Source organism: Lathyrus oleraceus, chromosome 7, assembly GCF_024323335.1.
Source record: "Lathyrus oleraceus cultivar Zhongwan6 chromosome 7, CAAS_Psat_ZW6_1.0, whole genome shotgun sequence".
NCBI lineage: Eukaryota > Viridiplantae > Streptophyta > Magnoliopsida > Fabales > Fabaceae > Lathyrus > Lathyrus oleraceus.
Genome location: NC_066585.1, coordinates 179378353 through 179384538, shown reverse-complemented (window position 1 = coordinate 179384538; position 6186 = coordinate 179378353).

Sequence of the window (6186 nt, the reverse complement as noted above, 5' to 3'; positions counted from 1 at the left end):
TTCAGAGCTGTACCTGTCACTAGGTAGCATCTGAGGAGATGAAGGTCTAACTGGATCGTACATTAAACCGCATCTGAGCAGAATGAGTCGTCCATTAGGCTGAATCTGCTTATAAAGGGGGTAGTCGTACACTAGACTACAATTCAGAAATGTACCTGTCACTAGGTAGCATCTGAGCAGATGAAGGTCTAACTTGGTCGTACATTAAACCGTATCTGAGCGGTTGAAGGTCTAACTTGGTCGTACATTAGACTGTATCTGAGCGGTTGAAGGTCTAACTTGGTCGTACATTAGACTGTATCTGAGCGGTTGAAGGTCTAACTTGGTCGTACATTAGACTGTATCTGAGCGGTTGAAGGTCTAACTTGGTCGTACATTAGACTGTATTTGAGCAGCATCTGGTCTAACTTGGTCGTACATTAGACTGTATTTGAGCCGCATCTGGTCTAACTTGGTCGTACATTAGACTGTATTTGAGCCGCATCTGGTCTAACTTGGTCGTACATTAGACGGTATTTGAGCGGCATCTGGTCTAACTTGGTCGTACATTAGACTGTATTTGAGCCGTTGAAGGTCTAACTTGGTCGTACATTAGACTGTATTTGCAGAATCTGACTTGAGGGTCTAACTTGGTCGTACATTAGACTGTATTTGCAGAATCTGACTTGAAGGTCTAACTTGGTCGTACATTAGACTGTCACTGAGTAGAATTTGAAGACTTGAAGGTCTAACTTGGTCGTACATTAGACTGTCACTGAGTAGAATTTGAAGACTTGAAGGTCTAACTTGGTCGTACATTAGACTGTCACTGAGTAGAATTTGACTTGAAGGTCTAACTTGGTCGTACATTAGACTGTATTTGCAGAATCTGACTTGAAGGTCTAACTTGGTCGTACATTAGACTGTCACTAAGCAGAATCTGACTTGAAGGTCTAACTTGGTCGTACATTAGACTGTGTTTGCAGAATCTGACTTGAAGGTCTAACTTGGTCGTACATTAGACTGTATTGGAGTTGTTGAAGGTCAGAATGGATCGTATGCTAGATCGTATCTGAGTTGTTGAAGGTCAGAATGGATCGTATGCTAGATCGTATCTGAGTTGTTGAAGGTCAGAATGGATCGTATGCTAGATCGTATCTGAGTTGTTGAAGGTCAGAATGGATCGTATGCTAGATCGTATCTGAGTTGTTGAAGGTCAGAATGGATCGTACGCTAGATCGTATCTGAGTTGAAGGAGTCATGTGTTGAGATGAATCAGGATGGACTGTATGCTAGGCAGTACCTGAGAAGTGAAGGTCCAACTGGGTCGTACATTAGACCGTGTTGGGAGTAGTTGAAGATCAGAATGGATCGTCCGTTAGATCGTATCTGAGTGGAAGGAGTTATATGTTGAGCTGAATCAGAATGAACCGTATGCTAGGCTATATCTGATAGTATTTGTATATGTTGTATTTGCAATGAATATTTGGGATGGGCTTATAGATGACATCGTTAGGAGGATGTCAGAATGAATGTTGACATGGAGTATATCTGAAAGATGTATCTGAAGAAGAAAGTAGTCGTACGCTAGACTGCACCTCGGAATATACCGTACGCTAGGCAGTATCTGAGGGATATAGTTGAATCTTGAATGTAATTGATAAAGATGTTCGTCTGAATGGACCTTTGTTTTGACTGTATCAAGAGGATAATTAATCTGAAAAATAAAGTTAGCTTCATGCCATGTCATGCTGCATGAGATGCAAATGTTGTATGCATGCGTTTGCTGTGAAATGATGTAATGAGTGAATTATGCTTCTGGAATAAATGAGAGCATTGTATACATGTATATGTTATGAAATGATGTAATGTATATGATGCGGAACGAAAATTGTATGTAGGTATGTGATGTGAAATGATGTAATGAATGCACTATGTGTCTGAAACGTTCTTCCAGGGGACTCTACTGGGGAAATAAATCTCAGTCTTCTGGTCGGAGATATTTGTATTGATGACCCTTCCTTAGCTAGGGATTTTTGACTTTTATCTGATGGCAGAGATATTCAACAGAGCCTGGCTGGGGGTAGAAGAGATGACCAGTCTGTCTGGCGATGCCAACCTCTTCTGGGAAACAGCTGGTTTTTGTTGGGGAATGGATTTGTAACCGGACTTGTTGGAAAGCCTGGTTAGACCTTATCCTCAATCCTGAAGTCTTTTAGTAACTGCCATTGCTATTTTATGCATGTATTTTGATAAACATTGATCATATTCAAATGCATATATCAATTCAAGTTAAATCAATGGACGTTTACGCAAACGAAATAGAGAAAGTAAAACAAAACATCTTTTTGGAAATGACATCGTATTGATTTTGAAAGAGGACCTGTAAATAGGCAATTTGAGTACAAGGAGACAGAAATCCTAGTAAGAGGAAATTGTCAGGCAATCAAAGAGAAAGCTATGCAGAAAAAGTCCCATCGATCCTAATTCCACCACCGTCATTATGTCTTCAAGCATCTCATCTCGTGCTGTCGGATAGAAGTGATTGGCTTGTTCAGTCCCTTGAACTTGGTTGAAGCTGACTGAGAACGGGACATAGTCATACGCTTTAATCCCTAATTTTTGCCTGGACCGCCTTTTCAGGTTTTCAGTCCACCGGGATACCCTTTTTTGCTCAAGCCGCCTTTTCAGGTTTTCGACTTGCCGGGTGTACATTTGTATATGTTTATCCCTAATTTTTGCCCGAACCCTTTTGGTTCGCCGGGATGCCCTTACTTTTGCCTAGATACGTCGACCTAGCGGGTAGTATTTTTTTTAACTATGTCAGCGTTCACAGGATGCGGGAACTCTTCGCCATCCATTGTAGCAAGCATCATGGCTCCACCAGAGGATACTTTCTTAACCACAAATGGCCCTTCGTATGTGGGAGTCCATTTGCCCCTGGGATCACCTTGTGGTAGGATGATACGCTTGATCACCAAGTCGCCAAGTTGGTACACCTGTCTCTTGACCTTTTTGTTAAATGCTTGGGTCATGCGCTTCTGATATATCTGCCTATGACAAACAGCCGCGAGTCTCTTCAATCAAATTTATCTGACCGAGCCGAGTCTGAATCCGTTCATCTTCATCTAAGCCCGCCTCTTTCATGATTCTTAGAGAGGGAATCCGAACTTCCACTGGTAAGATGGCTTTCATTCCATAGACTAAAGAGAACGGAGTTGCCCCTGTCGAAGTGCGTACTGAAGTGCGATAACCATGAAGAGCAAACGGTAACATCTCATGCCAGTCTTTGTATGTTACTGCTATCTTTTGTATGAGCTTCTGGACATTGTTAGCAGCCTCCACGGTTCCGTTCATCTTTGGCCGGTACGGATAAGAGTTATGGTGTTTTATTTTGAACTGCGTGTAGAGTTCAGTAATCATCTTGTTGTTCAAATTAGTACCCTTGTCGGTGATAACTCTTTCAGGAGACAGCAGGTTTCTCAAATAGATATTTGATAGAATCCATCTTAGAAGTCAATAAAGTGGTATGATTCAACATATACTGTCTTAGTCGGCGAGCAGCCCAAGCCAAAGCACAGCAAGCTTTCTCGAGCTGTGAGTATCTTGTTTCACAGTCGATACCTTTTGCTAAGGCAATATATGGCATGCCCTTTTCGACCAGACTCGTCATGTTGCCCCAACACACACCTCATTGAATTTTCTAACACGGTCAAATACATGATTAGAGGTCTTCCTTCAACTGGTGGTATCAGAATTGGAGGTTCTCGGAGATACTTCTTGATTTTGTCAAAAGCTTCTTGGCATTCATCATTCCATACCATCTCTTGATTTTTTCTCAGTAATTTGAAGATGGGTTTGCAGATAGTAGTCAAGTGTGGAGTGAATCGGGCAATGTAATTCGAGTGCCCCAAGCAACCTCTGACTTCTTTCTTGTTTATTTCAGCACCCAGATTTACAATTTCAGTTGATTCCTCATGCGGCTGTATAGTCTTTTCTTCTTGCAGTAGTCGGGCAAGTTCTCCAGGGACTTCACAATCTTCCTCGCTTCCATCCTCGGCTTGGTAGATCGGATTTTCAAAGTCATAATGAACAGTAGCAGAGTCATTACCAACAAGATCCAGAGTGGATATGGATCGGCAAATTGTTACGTGAGTGTGTGCAAGAAACATAGCTTGTTTGAAAAATGACAGGAAAGATAAAGAGCGCAATATTTGAATGCAAAAAGTCCATTGATTTATTGAATATGAATATGCTTATGAAAATGACAAAACCCTTGAAATTAGCTATTATGCCCCGGGTATAGACACAATGCTTTTGAAATACTAAAATAGCAATAACAATTACCCCCGACTAAAGGAAATCGGGATAGTGTCTTCAGCCTTCCAATTATTGAGTCTGTCACCAATTGTTGGGTAGACCCAGCTATCCAGGTCGCAATCGCTGTCAGCATCCTCTATAGCATTAAGAGTTTTGTCATGATTAGGCAGAGGAGCAGTGATGACCTTAGGAGTCTCAGGCGGATCCAATTCAAATTCTCCGGCGTCGATCATATCCTGAATTTTATTCTTCAACGACCAACAATCGTTTGTATTATGCCCAGGGCTATCGGAGTGATACGCACACCTGGCGTCGGGATTATAACTAGGAGAAGTAGTGTTGGGTTTTGCAGGAGGATCTCTGAGGGTAATTAAATTTGCTTTCAGCATACCCTGCAGTGCTTGTGCTAAAGTCATATTGATCTTCGTAAACTGCCTTCTTCTCGGGTTAATGTGCCTCACAGATTTCTTGTCTTTTTTCTTCTCGAGCAAGAGAGCCTTCAGTTCTTCCTGCCCCTTGGATAAGTTCAAGATCATCTCCTGGAGTTGAGCATTCTGAGCATGGAGATCCTTGACGGTTTGTTCGAGGTCCATTTTTCTGTTTGCATGAAAACCGTGAGAACATTGATCCCTTCAGAACACCTGTTATGCAATGTTATGCTATGCAATGTATGAAATGTTTTCAAGGACTTTTGGAATTTAACTTTGCATAAACTACCAAAAAAGGAAACTTTTTTTTTTTCTTTTTTCTTTTTTTTTTTTTTTTTTTTTTTTTTTTTTACAAAATAGAGCAAAGTTAAATCCCTAAATCCTCGAAATGGTTAGTTCAATGCCATGATGTTATGATGATGTTATGATGATGTTATGATGTTATGATGTTAAGTAAATAACAAGCACAAGCAAGTCACACAACCATCATTCCTAAGTTTTAAGGCTTGCATGAGTTCCATAGGTAAGTACCCTCCCCACTGAAGTTTGGTTGGTTCAACCTGTCCTAGAATAGTAACCGGGTTCTAGAAGGATCTCAGATCATCGACCTTTCTTTAAGTCCACTTCAGTGCAACGCCAAGTGGTTGACCAAAGCTTCCCTAAAGTCCGATCTCAAAGAGTGTAGTATCGAGTCTCAACCAACCCCAGTCGGAACCGAAGTCAGTTATCTCACTACTTTCTAATGGCTAGGATGAGTCAATTAGGGTTCTAAAGGTCTGGTTAATGCTTTGATGACACCACGCGAATGCCAAATTTTTTCTCAAGTAAACATGAGGAACATCAGGACATCCAAAGTGTCACATTAACCGTAGCCATCATTTTAACCATTCCAGTATACGCCGGATAGTCGCGATGATCTATTGCTACTTACCTAAGGTACACTAGATCCGGGTGTAGGATCTTTCACTCAAAAATTCCCTTAAAAGAAGGAACAATTTGAAAACATAAATGATTTTTAAGGTGACCTCTCTTTGTAATTCCCCAGCAGAGTCGCCAGTTCTGTCATACGGTGAACTGACTTTTTTTGTGTTTTAATCGCAATGTCGCGGTTAGCAAGAGTCGCCACCGACTTTTCTTTTATCCAATAAGGAAAGGTGGAAAAGAACAGGAAAGACCTTAATTTAGATTCTTAGGTTCGGGAGGTACATTATACAAAGGGAAGGTATTAGCACCCTTTGTATCCATGGTTATCCATGGGCTCTTAATTGCTCAATCATTTATGTTTTTCTAGTTTGAAAAAAAGTGGTTGAGAAAGGTGTAGGAAATGTTTTGAAAAAGGAGAATTTAACTTTGTAATGATTCTTGCATGAATGTATACAAAGTTGTTATCTCATTTAGTTTTGAAAATAGTTAGAAAAATAGTTTGGAAATGTGTGAGGTGTAAAAAAATATTTTAGGT